The sequence below is a fragment of the Narcine bancroftii genome, chromosome 4, assembly GCF_036971445.1.
Source record: "Narcine bancroftii isolate sNarBan1 chromosome 4, sNarBan1.hap1, whole genome shotgun sequence".
NCBI lineage: Eukaryota > Metazoa > Chordata > Chondrichthyes > Torpediniformes > Narcinidae > Narcine > Narcine bancroftii.
In genome coordinates this window covers 48,398,054-48,412,128 of record NC_091472.1, presented here as the reverse complement: position 1 = coordinate 48,412,128, position 14,075 = coordinate 48,398,054, and the positions used below count along the sequence as shown (strand labels likewise).

General features: G+C 42.1%; 1 protein-coding gene across 14 annotated transcripts in view; it reads left to right on the top strand.

Annotated features, from left to right (window-relative positions):
- LOC138760542 (serine/threonine-protein kinase MARK1-like) overlaps nt 1-14,075 on the top strand; it is a 302,067-nt gene that overhangs the window by 10,858 nt on the left and 277,134 nt on the right. For all 14 annotated transcript variants that reach the window (XR_011355689.1, XM_069931242.1, XM_069931237.1 and 11 more), the window contains exon 2: nt 6,892-7,028. The gene's annotated coding sequence lies outside the window, so the exon portion shown is untranslated. The remainder of the gene's footprint in view (nt 1-6,891; nt 7,029-14,075) is intronic.

Sequence of the window (14,075 nt, the reverse complement as noted above, 5' to 3'; positions counted from 1 at the left end):
TCTAGTTTTTCTACCCCTTGCTCGAGCAAGCGCAGCCTCACTTCGTTCGATCGGAGCCCGGCCACATAGGCATCCCGGACGAGATCGTTTGTGATCTCGACAGCAGTTTTGTCCACACAGTTACAGTCCTTGCCCAACGCCTTTAATACTTGTAAATATGCCCTGCTGGACTCGCCGGGCTGTTGCTTCCTCGACGCAAGCATGAGTCGGGCATGAACTCTGTTCACCGATTGATTATACAGTTCTTTCAGTACCTTTATGGCTGCGGTGTAAGTGGTCTCATCCTGGATGTTCTCGTAGACTCTCAAGGACACCATAGACAGCAATGCTGTTAGACGCTGGTTATCCTCCTCCACCTCAATTAATCTCAGGAAGTTTTCAAAGTTCAGCACCCAGAACTTAAAAGGCTTTGAAGGCTGTAGCTGACTGTGGGTCGATATCAAGTTTTTCTGGCCGAGTTAAATGCTCCATCCCTTTTAAAAAAAATTCTTTTTGCTAATAAAATTGTAGAGCTCGTCGAAAGAATCAAAGACTTGTTGATCCAAACCAAGGCTTTTATTAGCAAAAGACAGGAGCTCTTCACAGGTGGCCGACCAATCCGGATGATCCAACCTGGCTAGGGACACAACCCTTTAAGGCCCAGACAATAGGCGTGGCTTAGCTTTCAGCCAATCGCTGTAAGCACAGTCTAGATACAGTAACTATATACACTATGAACATTGGTGATAGACCTGTACTATCACAGTATTCCATTAATGTTTATAGTCATATAGTTCAACGTGGCCATCTCATATCCTGTTTACACCTCATTTCCACTTCCTCACCACCACCACCCCCCTTTTCCCCATTTTTATCTCTCAGTTTTCCCTTTTTAAACTCAACACATTTAAAACATAAAATACTCCAACAACTCCCACACACAATATTACCTTAACCCCAAATACCCCCCCCACCTCTCTGAGTTGCCCTTTATCCCTTGCCGGGCAACCACAACTCCCCTTTCCATTTGGATTGTGATCATGATCCAAGCCCCCCCTGTTGGTGTTTTCCTTTACCTGATTTTGCAGTAACGGTTATTCTTTCGCCCAACTCCGCCAGAAAACTTTTTTTTATACATATAACAAAGTTCTCCCTTTTTTTCCCCTTCCTTCCTTTCTCTTTCCCTTCTTTAGTTCTTTACATATACATTGTTTTTACATCTTTATATATACTTCATTCTTCATTCTTATTACATCTCTTCATCTCTCTTTCTGTCCTGCAAACGCTCTGTGAATTCTTGTGCTTCCTCCAGATCCGAGAACAGTCTGTTTTGCTCCCCAGGGATAAATATTTTAAGCACAGCTGGATGTCTTAACATGAACTTATAACCTTTTTTCCATAGGATCAATTTTGCTGTTTTAAACTCTTTCCTCTTCTTTAAGAGTTCAAAACTTATGTCTGGGTAAAAAAATATTTTTTGACCCTGTATTCCAATGGTTTTTTGTCTTCTCTAATTTTATTCCTTGTCCGCTCCAGTATATTTTCTCTTGATATATCTCAAAAACTTTACTAAAATGGATCTTGGCTTTTAATGTATCTGTGGTTTCAGAGCTTGTGTTCTGTGTGCCCTTTCTATTTCTATTTCTTTCTGCATTTCTGTCGTTCTCAGGACCTTCGGAATCCATTTGTTTATATGTGCCTTCATATATGTGCCTTCTTCATCCTCCATTAGGCCCACTATTTTTATGTTGTTTCACTTACTATAATTTTCCAACATATCAATTTTCTGAGCTAACAACTCTTGTGTCTCTTTAATTTTTTAATCACTTTCTTCCAATTTTACTCTTAAGTTGTTTCCTTCTATTTCTACAGCCATTTCTCGTTCTTCCACATTTTCTATTCTTTTCCCTATTTCTGTCATGACTAGTTCTAATCTTTGCATTTTATCTTCTGTTCTTTTCATTTTTCTTTTAATTGCACTAAATTCTAATGACAACCATTCTTTTCATGCTCTCATTTGTTCTTCAAAAAAAAGCTTTATCTATATTCTGTCCATCTGTTTTACCTTCTATTTCTCTGTGAAGATCTTGGTCTTCTTCTTCCTCTTCTTCTGTGTCTATACCTGTGTTTGTGTCTTCTTCTTTTCTTCTTTGTATCCGTGTCTCTTCTGATTTTTCTGATTAGTTGCTTGTCTTACTTTGTTGGGTCTCTTCTTGCTTGGCCTCTTGCTGTTGGTCCTCTCCTTCTGAGCTGCTCATCTGTTAAGTCTTCTGTTCCTGCTGCTCTTGCCGTTCACCCCATCGACTTTCTTTCTCACCTAGTACTTCATTTCCTCTCCTGCTGCTTTCCTCATCTTCCAGCTGAGAGCCCTGGCATCAGGCGTCCCTCAGCTGGTCGTGCCATGGTTGCCCACTCCTCAGCTGAGCCCCCCCTGTTGGTGTTTTCCTTTACCTGAGATTGAGCACTGCTCATGCGCGACTCCTCGCGCATGCGTAGTTGTGCACTTTTGTTTGGCTCAGAGAGCCATTTTTGCAGTCCACCGGTCGGGGGGTCGCAACTCCGCAGAGCCGACACCAACCTTGGAGATCAGGCACTCTTCTCCACCACAGCTCACTGTTCCTTCGTGCAGGTAAGGCCCTCTCCTTTCTTTTCCGGTGTCTTTTCTTCTTTTTTTCCCCATTGTTTTTACTTTTTCCTTCTTAGGTGCCATCTTCTTTCTCTTCTCTGCAACTTTACCTTTTATTCCTTATATTTTATATTTATTTGAACTTTGTCTTTTCTTAACTTTTTTTCTTCTTTTCTGGAGAGGGCTGGTTTTACCCTACTGCCACTACTCAATCACGTGACTCCTCTTGGCTGTCTTCTTGAGGTAGCATCTCCCATTGATATCTTCAGTGGATGAGAGGTTGGAGTTCATTATGTACTTGGTTGGGCTAGCCACTTTCTTCAGCCTTCTGCATTTCTGGGCACTCAAGTTACCTGCCCCTACTATGAATCAACCAGTCAGTATACTCTACATAGTACACTTGTTGGAATTTAACTGAGTAATTGACAAAAATCCATATCTCCTCAGTCTTCTTAGAAAGTAGAAGCTTTGGTGTCCTTTCTTCACAGTTTTTTCAATGTCCTGGGTCCAGGAAAAGTCCTCCGGCATGTGTACTCCCAGGAATGAATTAACTAACCCACTCCACTGATATCCTGTGTGGTTTCCCTCCCTCCCACCCTCCTTTCCCCCAACTTTCTGAAGTCTACAATGGGCTCTTTGGTCTTCCTGACATTGAGAGCAAGATTTCTGTTACTCTGGATTACAGAGCTGAGGACTCACAGGGGGAAGAGAGGCCTGATGTACAGGGCGTGATTCCAGCCCTCATTTCCGTCCCAGGAGTCGCAAGCATCATTGGGAAATGGGAGATATAAGCTCACGAGCGTGCAAATTCAATTAAAATCAGTTGGTCTTGCTCACTCACAGCTGTCTGTTGTTTATTCACTGTACCTCCTTGCTACCACAGTGGTGACCCCGACGAGCCCATAGAGCAATTTTGGACCCCACGATGTACAAGGCTAATGTACAAAGTGCAATCTCACTGAAAATGCCTACCTTTTTGACCTCACAGGCTGTTGCCTGGTTCAAGCAGGCTAAGGCCCAGTTTCTTGTCAGGCAGATCACTGTGGACACCATGAAGCATTACTATGTGGTCAGCTCACTCAACCAAGAGATCGCTAGAAGAATTGTTGATTTTCTGCATCAACCCCCTGCCATTAGCAAGTACAAGGCCTTTAAAATCGCTCCTTATCTGTACTTTCAGGCTTTCCTGCCATGAATGGGCAGTGCGGGTGCTACAGATGGACAGTCTAGGCAACTGAACACCATCCACCCTCATGAACGACATGGTGGCACTTATAGATGTCCACAAACCCTGCCTGCTGTTCAAACAAGTATTCCTGGAACAGATGCCAGAGACCCCCCACCCATCCAGTAGGCTGATGTCCACCCCGACCGTACCCAGGAAATGTCTGGACCGATCATTACTAATGGCTATGACGGCGAGCCTCCTTCACTTGTGGGACCAGCATTCCCGTTGATGTTTCTTCATCAACACAGGAGCAGAAGCAGAAGTCAGCATTTTGCATCCCACAAGCCGGAACACCCTTGCTGGAAAGTCTGGGCCCTCTCTCACTGCTGCCAAGAACAGTAATATTAAAATGTATGCTGTGTGCACCATCCTGTTTGACTTCGCCTCCTATCACTTTAAGTGGACCTTCATTTTGGTCGATGTGTCACAACCCTTGCTGGGCACGGACTTCCTCTGAGTTCACTGCCTCCTGTGGGTCTGAAGGGATGTCAGTTGCTCAATTCCAAGACTTTTGAATTGCTCGCCTTACCCCATCTGGACTCGGTGACTTTTTGTCAGAATAAATATATTAAAATCTTGACCGAATTTCTGAGCATTTTCACCCCAGTTCACCGCAGTTCTCTGCAGCTGTACCCAAGCACGGATTCCAGCACCATATTCTAACAGAAGGATCACTGCTAGTTGCCCAGGCATGCAGATTACCTCCTGACAAGCTGCAGCTCACCAAGGAGGAGTTCCAGAAGATGGAAAGGATGGGTATAGTTCGTAGCTCGGACAGTGCATGGGGTTTCCCTCCACACATGGTACCGAAGGCTTCCGGGGGATGGAAACTGTGTGGAGATTATCACTCGATCAATGACATCACGGCTGCAGACAGGTACCCGGTTCCTCATATCTAACATTTTACCACTAACCTTCATGGCACTAAGATCTTCTCTAAGATTGACCAGGTTATGGGTTTCCAGCAGATTCCGGTGCACCCCAACAATGTTCCCAAGATGGCACTCATCATGCCATTTGGGCTGTTCAAATTCCTACGCATGCTATTTGGACTAAAGAACATTGTGCAAATGTACCAGAGGTTTATTGATATAGTGGACAATGGCCTGGATTTTGCATTCATTTGTCTGGGCGACATTCTCATTGTCAGTCGACTTCATCAGGAGCTCAGCATGCACCCACATCAACTCTACCAATGGCTCAGCAAGTATGGTCTGGCTGTCAATCCAGCTAAATGCCAGTTTGGCCTTGCATCTAATAACTTCCTCAGGCACCGTAACGACAGAGCAGTACCACTCTTGTCCATACACAAATTCTCCAATCCAGCTATGGGGAAGGGTCTACAGGAACTCGTAGGCATGGTGAATTTCTACCATCGGATTTTACCAGCGGCAGCCAGAATTATGCAACCCCTCTTCAAACTTCTGTCCGGACAGCCCAAAGATCTAAAGTGGGATGAGGAGTTGACAGCAGCTTTTGAAAGAGCCAAACACACGTTGGCCAATACGACCGTGCTGGTGCATCCACGAGTTAATGTGCCCATGGCCTTCATGGTCAATGCTTCTAACACGACCGTTGGTGCTGTCCTAGAGCAGATGGTCGATGGAAATTGAGGCAGACAGGAAACCTTCATGTTTGGCTGCCTGTATTGGAGGATTTAAACCATGCTTTTTGCTTCAGCTTTAAACCATGTTTTTTTACTTTTGCAGCCTTTGCTTCTTCAAGGCTGAGAACCTGCTTGTTTTTAAGAATCAGCAGACATAAGCTAAATTCCACCATGGGGCCAGAGATGCAGTTATCTGACAAAAGGGCATCTGTGTACCAAGAACATTTTATCTTCCTGCCTGTTTTGGTCACAGACTGTCAGAAGCCTAGCCTTGAAGCAATGTTTTGGTCACAGACTGTCAGAGGCCTAGCCTTGACACAAAATAAACCATTGTATTCAAAGTGATAAGCTGAAAGTTGTGTTATTCGATAGAAGTCTAGGCATGCTAGCTTGCTTGCTTATCTTTCTTTCTGTGCTGGGAATAGGTGCTTAGGTAAGCAGTTTTTGGGTAATATAAGCCATGGTCCCACTGCTGAAGTTTGAGACTCTCCGAGAGGTGGCAACATCTCTCAGCAAGAAGAAGAACTTCTAGAGTCCAGCCAACGTCCCGGTCGGGGGAAGTGGAGAAGCTGCTACCGGCGCCCCGACAACCTACTACAAGTGTGCGGTCATTGCCCTGCTTCGGCAGTTGGGACTAGTCCAGATGTTGATAAGTATAATTGGGAAGGGCTTGCATATTGTAGTTTGAAATCAGCTTTTGAATTTGTAATAAAGATTTGTATAAACTGAACTGCTCTCGGTGTGTGTCTCTATTTTCTTTCAGTAGCTCATACACTGTGACCAATCTAAAACGAACAAAGTGAGAGGTACAAGTTTACCCAGGACACTGCCTCAAGCTGGTACACATCGACTTAGATCAACTAGTGATGGTGGCATTCCCACAATGGAGGGGTCACTCACCTAAATGTACAAACTATGTACTATCTGATGTCTCGTAACCTCCAAACACTGGTTCTGGTGGGGTGGGGAGGTGGGGGGTGGTCCTGTGGTGGACTGAGCCACTTTGCAAGCGGACAGGTTTACAGAGCTGAAGACTCACAGGGGACAGAGAGCCCAGATGTACCAGGCGCAGTTCCAGCCCTCAGGGCTGACGTCATTTCTGTCCTGGGAGTCTCAAATATCATTGGGAACTCAGAGATATAAGTGTGCACATGCACGAGTTCAATTAAAATCAGTTGGTTTTGCTCACTCACAACTGCCAGTGTGGTTTGTTGGCTGCATCTCCTCATGACCACAATGTCAATATTGTTTGATATTCCACAGATGTTTTTTTTGAACTGGTGATGAAAATTTCAGCGTTAACTTTATCAAATGAAACTATAGTATATCTCCGATTATCTGAAATTGAATTCTCCAAAATCTTAAGTTATACGAAGTTTTAAAAAAATTTTCGAATAAATGAGGATATCTGAAACAAATCAGAAATCCTCATTTATCCAAAATATTTTTCAGAGCCGAACTGACTGGGAATCTTGGGCTTCCGACGGTGGCAGCAGCGGACCTCAAGCTCCCAACAGTAGTGAGGACCATCAGGCTCCTGGCACAAGCGCAGCCTCGAGGGGGAGGTGTCAGTGATCAGCATTTTTTTGGTGAGAATTAAACATTATTTTAATACTTTAAAAACCTTACCTAGTTTATTGTTGTTAAAACACTGATACTTGTGATTTGCTGTTGCTACTGGGCTGTTTTTAAAAAATGACCATTTCTCTGAAAAAAAAACTGTTTATTCAAAATAGGCCCAGTCCCAAACATTTCTGATGATTGGAGTTGTACTGTATTCAAGGGTAAAATATTTACTTATTTTTTTCCAATGTATTTGATGTTAAATATTAATGCTAAAATTAATAACATGTGTTTTATGGATTGTTTTTTTGGCCCAGAATTTTTTTAACAACTTTTTGGCATAACACAAAGTGTTGATTATTTGCATTTAGAAATTCACACATAATTGATATACCCAATTTATATTTAAATATCTATCTGCATGGTTCTCTCAGTTATTTGTGCTATTTCTGAAATAAATCTGTGCAGTGAACTGAGATTCACTGGTGTTGTGTTATACTAATGGCTGGCACTGTCCATATATAACCCTGGTTTCCCACCTAAACCCTGAGCCCCTCTGAAGACCACTGCAAGACTCTAGCCTCAGTTATAAGCTAATAAAAGTGTATGTTCTCCCTCCAGTTGTGAGAGCTTTTATTCATGCTACAATTTTATTAGCTTATTCCCTAATGGATGGAAGCTCTGCTCAAGCCAGGGATGTTGCTGATAGACCCTCTGTCCCCCAACCGTGGCTGAAGAGTTCACGTTCTGGCTAGACTGCTTCCAGGGTTACCTCAACGTGACCAGAGACGTCTTCCACACTGATGAACTCAGGAGGTCCGCACTCGTTTCAAGGGTAGGAATGAAAAGGTATGCCGTCATCAGACTGCACTACATATGATGCTGCCATCGAGGTTTTGAAGGCTCGGTACCTAGGTCTGAGCGAGGCACCGAGGGTCGTGTTCATGAAGAACAGATCCGGGAAACTCTAGTCGCAGGGTTCCACTTGAGGTACAAGAGGCAGCAACTGCTTGAGTCAGGAACTGCTTGAGTCAGGTAAGAAGGACCTGGCTAGCCACGCTGAACTGGCCAAATCATTGGAACAGGCCAAGCTGGAGAATGTCGACCTCAAAGCTAATGAGCTCACTCACCTCCCCCCCCCCCCCCCCGTCCTTGGAAGGGCCGGCTGCTTCCACTACTCCAGCCCTAACAGCTGCCGCTTCCCATTCTAGTGAGTGCGAGGGAGTGCTTTTTCTGCGGCAAGAACCAGCATTCCCAATTGCGTTGCCGAGCTTAGACTCAGTGTGTTCCAGCTGTGGCAAGAAAGGACATTGGGCGAGGGTTTGCCACGTGAGGGAAAGCCGGGGAAATCCGTGGCCTGCACTGCTCCTGGATCCGACTCCAGCTCCCCAAGCCGTCTGCCCTGAATTCACCTGAACCCACTTGCTGCGCTACACGCCGATGGAAGGTGGCAGTGAGGAAGCGACGCAAAAAGGCTTGGCAGCCATCTTGCTGTTACTCACATTCAAACAGCGCCATCATCATCAGAGGACGATGGAGGGTGGCCATCTTGCCATATCTTGAGGTCAACTCCATCTTACCTACGGGCAACCCAGGACAGTGGGGGCCACTTGAGTGAGGAGTATGGAGTCTCCGGGGTCCTAGCCTCAATGGTTCTAGATCAGGACAGACCTCACCAGCTCAGCAACTCCATAGTGACTGTGAAGGTAAATGGACACTCCACTAAATGCCTAATCAACACAGGCTCTACTGAAAGCTTCAGAGACTCACGGACTGTGCAAGAATGCAACCTAAAGATGTATCCTTCCAGTTACTGCATATTCCTTGCATCACACTTGCACTCTACACGTATTCAACAACATTGTATAGTACATTTGTCATTTGAAGGGGGCAAATTTTGTAAGATATGCCTATATGTACTTGATGAATTGTGTGCTCCGGTACTGTTGCGTCTGGACTTCCTGTGTCACATTAAAAGCGTGACCTTGGAGTATTCTGGTCCCCTCCCCCTGTAGTGGTTTGGAACAGAGGGCCTCTAAAATCAGAACCCACATGCAGCCTCTCCACATTGAATATCGACCACCCCCCCTTTCTTCACGAATCTGTCCTCCGGCTGCAAACCTATTGCTACCAAGAGCAGGTACAGCCCAGCAGACCGAGATTTCATACAATCTGAGACACAATGTCTTTTTGAACCTAGCACCAGCCCATAGAGAGTGCAAGTGGTTGTGGTAAAAGGGGAAAACAAATCCAAGCTAGTAATTGACTATAGCTAAACCATTTATCGGTGCAAACTCCTGAACACATACCCTCTCCCTCGAATTTCGGACAAGGTGAATAATATTTTGCAGTATTAGATCTATTTGACCATTGACCTGAAAGCTGCTGATCACCAGCTGCCAATCCATTCCAAGGCATTTGAGGCGAACGGTCGTCTCTATCAATTCCGGAAGGTTTCTTTCAGTATTACTAACAGGGTTTCTATCTTCCAAAGGCAGGTGGAGAGAATGGTGGATGAGTATGGGTTGAAGGCTACCTTCCCCTATCTCAATAATGTCACCATCTGTGGCCACACAATGGAAGATCATGACGCCAACCTCCAGAGCTTTCTCCATGTGGTGAAAGTCCCGAACCTCACTTATAATTCTAGCAAGTGTGTATTCAGGACTAAATGTCTGGCTATCCTTGGCTACGAGGTGGAGAATGGCATCATTGGCCCAGATCCCGATAGGATGCGCCCCCCTGTTAGAGCTCCCCATTCCCAGGAACACGAAGGCTTTGAGGAGATGCCTGGGGTTTTTCTCATATTACGTCTAGTGGATCCCTCAATATGTTGATAAGGTTTGCCCTCTCTTAAAAGCCACTATTTTCCCCCTCTCAGCTGAAGCCCAAATAAGCAAGTATAGGGTATACTCAATAGATCATATTTGATTTGCTGAATGGTGTTTCTCATCTGTGATTATCTTGAAAACTTGCTATAAATTGGCTTATTTTGTTGTGCTGGAATATGAAATTAGTGCTAATGCCCTGCAGGTGGCAGAGTATGGTAGACTATTTGCTTTTTCCCTTTGCAACTGAAACTGCAAAATGAGAGTTCGGCTAAATACTCACATTCACTATAAGACAATGCATGAGAAGTATTCCTACAAAATTGTACAGTGAGAACAAAACTATTTCACTTTTGGAAATTTCTGTTGTTGTCTATGTCTATCCTCAAGAAGGGTTTTGAATGTTATGAGTCAGATTGTGTTTGTCTACTGAATTCAAAAACTTCTGCAGTTCATAGGAGGCTTTGTGTGTTCAATCATCCAATAAAGTCCATGCTCCTCTCCCCAACCCCCATCCCCCACCCTCATCCAGTCTTCAAGGTTCTTTTAATTTTGTGTTTCAATGTACTACATGTTCTTTGTTTCACCTAGAAAATGGTGTGCTGTGTTTTTAATATATTCCACCCATCTGGTATTGGTGCTCCTTGTGGTTCAGACAATTATTTCTCAGCCTCAAATCTTATGGCAAATCTCTTCTCTCATGAATGCTTAATTATCCCTTTTTCTCTTGGCATCAGGAATTGGAAACAATATTTAAGGTACATTTTTCCAGAGAACAATGCGTTTTAATCACAATGTTCTTTCATAAATTCTCATATTTTGATTCTTAATTCATCAAGCCTGACCTTTATTTATTATATACAGCACATTGCAAACACAAGCAACCCAGTCTCCACAGTTTCCCAAGATATATTTATATAGATGCCTACACTAACATAAAAATGGAACAAATCCTCTTCTACAGAAGACTTGTCAATTTTCTGAATTTACATAATTCTTCACTGTTCTGTTAGAAATAGAAGTACCTTAACAGAAATTGCTCGAGACAAAAATTGAGAACAAAGAACATTTATTACAACAACAATGCAAAGTTGGGTGCTTCCCCTTACCCTGGGAATACACACATACACTGGGGCTCACCCAACTTTTATACAGTGAATTTCAGTATCAGAATACCCTCCCCCTTACATTCTTCTGCCCCCTGGATGGGTTTGGCATAGGCAATCCTTCCTGCCTACGTGCAGTTTTTAGTGACTTGGAGGACCAGGGGGTATCCTGTCGGTGTCTTCTCATGTCATTATTCCCATTGTCCTTATTCATAACCTTGCCCTTGTCCCCATTCACACCTTTCCAACTCTGAGCTACAGTCCCTTCATATGCAGAGTTCGCTAATCCTATCTAGGGTTTACTAATTAAATATGCATAACTTCAAATCTCTGTATGGCTTATTAATTATATATGTAGAACTTGGTACTTCTGTCTAGGGCTAGGAGACCCTTATCTCATCCAGACTATCTCAACTTCCTACATTTCCTTGCCTCTCCTTATCTTATTCATACGGTGGGCTCACTGATCCTGTCGAAAGGACTAAAGGTTCTTATCTTACATAGGCTGACTCTGCTTTCTGCATCCTAATTTCCATGCTTAGCCTGTTCATACTGGTTTAATCCATCACTCCATGTGTCTGTACTAGATTCCCCATCTTTCATATTTTTATGTCAAGTTTCCTCATCTCTCACAATCCTCACTTCTCTTTTAGATCAGTGATACTGATCTCTCAAAAAGATCAGTGTTACTGATCTCTCACAGTTCTAAACTGTTAACTGAATCACATTAAGGAAATGGACATTTAAGTCCAGAGTAACTTTATTATCAGGATAATGTGAAATTAAAATCCTTGGGGTTTTATAGAATGCAGAGAGAAATTACAGCGCATTCATAAACAAGATTGCCATAGATGGAACCACATTTCCCATAATATGGTTCCATATTTCTCCATCTGTTAATTTCACTTAATTGACCTCCTTGACCTGTCATTAAAAGATACTAACTGAAAAGCTAACTAAAACTTATATAAATTTAATTTCTGGGGCGATCCTCTACTGCGCTGAAAAAAAAATCAGAGCTACAAGATCTCTTGTATATTAATATTTTTGTCCATATAACCAGTTAAATATTGGTATCATTTGTCTTCATTGGACAATGAGGTGTTATTTATAAAACATGTATTGCTCAAGTCAAATGTTACTCAACTTTTTCACACCAAACAAGCATTCCACACACATTTCCTCCTTTGTGCAGAGATAATGCAGAGAAGGGATGGATATCATTATTAGTATTTTACTATTTCAGGAAAATAGAATGTTTTCCACGAAACTAATCAAAGTAAATTCTATTTTCTTTGCAGCCTTTACTCCCTATCTCCTGTGTATAAAGTATCTAGAAATAATGTACCAATGTAAATTATGAACCATATTTATTTTGCTTATCTTAATCCAAACCCCACGTCTAAAATTGCCAGAAAATAAGATCAACATCGGATCAAGTCACATACGGTTAATTTAGTGCTTGCTAAAAAGGCAGAAGTAACAAAAAATAAATTGATCAATTATTCCAATGAATTTGTTGATAGAGTATGTGATTTCTCACTGAAATTTTCAACTATTCTAAAATAAGAAGAAATCCATTTTTCTTATGTTATTCCTGCCTCCACCTATTTGTTGTGTTTGGGGCACATCTCCATTATGAAAATATTTTATGATAGGAACATACATCTAAAAGACTTGATAACTTCAGTCTATAAAGCAGGTCCGTGAAAAGGGGACAATGCAGGCAGGATACCTAGTTGCATTTGCATTTCCCCTCATTTGATAGAACCAGCAATGAAAGAGAGTTACTTTTCACAAATACTTAAAGATAACCCTGTGAATTATCTATTGCAATGATACAGTACTGTTAGAGCAATGGTTCGTACAATGCTTTTACAGGGCCTGTGACCCAGGTTTGAATCTGGCACTGTCTATAAGATATTGTGCATTCTCCCTGTGACTGCATGGATTTCTTTCAGATGCTCTGGTTTCCACTCACTCTCCAAAAACAGATTGGGTTTGTAAGTTAATTGGTGGATTTGGGCGGCACGGGTTTGTGGGCCAGAAGGGCCTGTTAGAATTCTGTATCTCTAAATTTAAAAACATTACACCCATCAATCTAATCGCACTTCAAAGTATTAGGACGGATTATCTCTAATTCAAACAATTCAGGATGAATCTTGCAGACAATACTCATTATTTAGGCAGATATCATAAATGACAGCTTAAAGGTTACCTCTTTGTAAACAAAATATTGATCAATATTCATTATGTTCATCACTTGTGAGGATTTCTTTGCCCTATTGTTTATCACTGTCACTTATCTGAGCTTCTCATCCATTTACCCTCATCAAAAACTGTCACTAACATTGCACTTGCCTCTGCCTATCTGTGGCTGAATTCCAGTTGCAATATTTTTTTAATTATTTTTCTCTTGACTGGTCTCGATAATTCAAGATTTCCTTTCCTCTCTTTCATTGTGTTGCTTAAAAGTGAAATATTTGACCAAGCAATTGAATATCTACTCTAGATTTTTTAAAAGTTGATTTTGCTTCTGCAAAACCATAATATCATAAGTTGTTGTTTGCATCAGTTTCAAATATTCTTTTTGGTACCTGATTTGAATTCAACCATATCGTAGTTTGACACTAATGAGCCAGCAGTATAGTTCGATGGCCAGAAAAAGGGTTTGTGCAACTGACATAACAGTTGAAAGAATTTCCTAAAGTTGATTAAAAACATTTTAGGACATTTGAATCATATTTAAGGAAGTTAAAAGAAACAATTTCACAAATGTTTGTGAGATTATGCAATACCCTTTGAGAGTTAACTGGAGAATTCTGTCAACCTTATCACAATTGCATTGGAAATCCAACTTTCAGATTTAGATGGGGCTTCAAGTAAAATTACAGCATTGGAGCAGGAACATCTCTGGAAATTCCCACTCAATTTTAAGATTCAATATTATATTGCATAAATAAAATTAAGAAAAAGACATGGAGGGTTTGGGAACAGGATGAGAACAGTTGATTCTACCAGATTTTGTTAGATAATGGTATGAAGATTTATAGAGTGAGTTAAGTTATAGATCAACAATAATGTCAGTGAATGGGAGAAAAGAATGAATGGACTAAATAGCCTAGTCTTGTTCTAATGT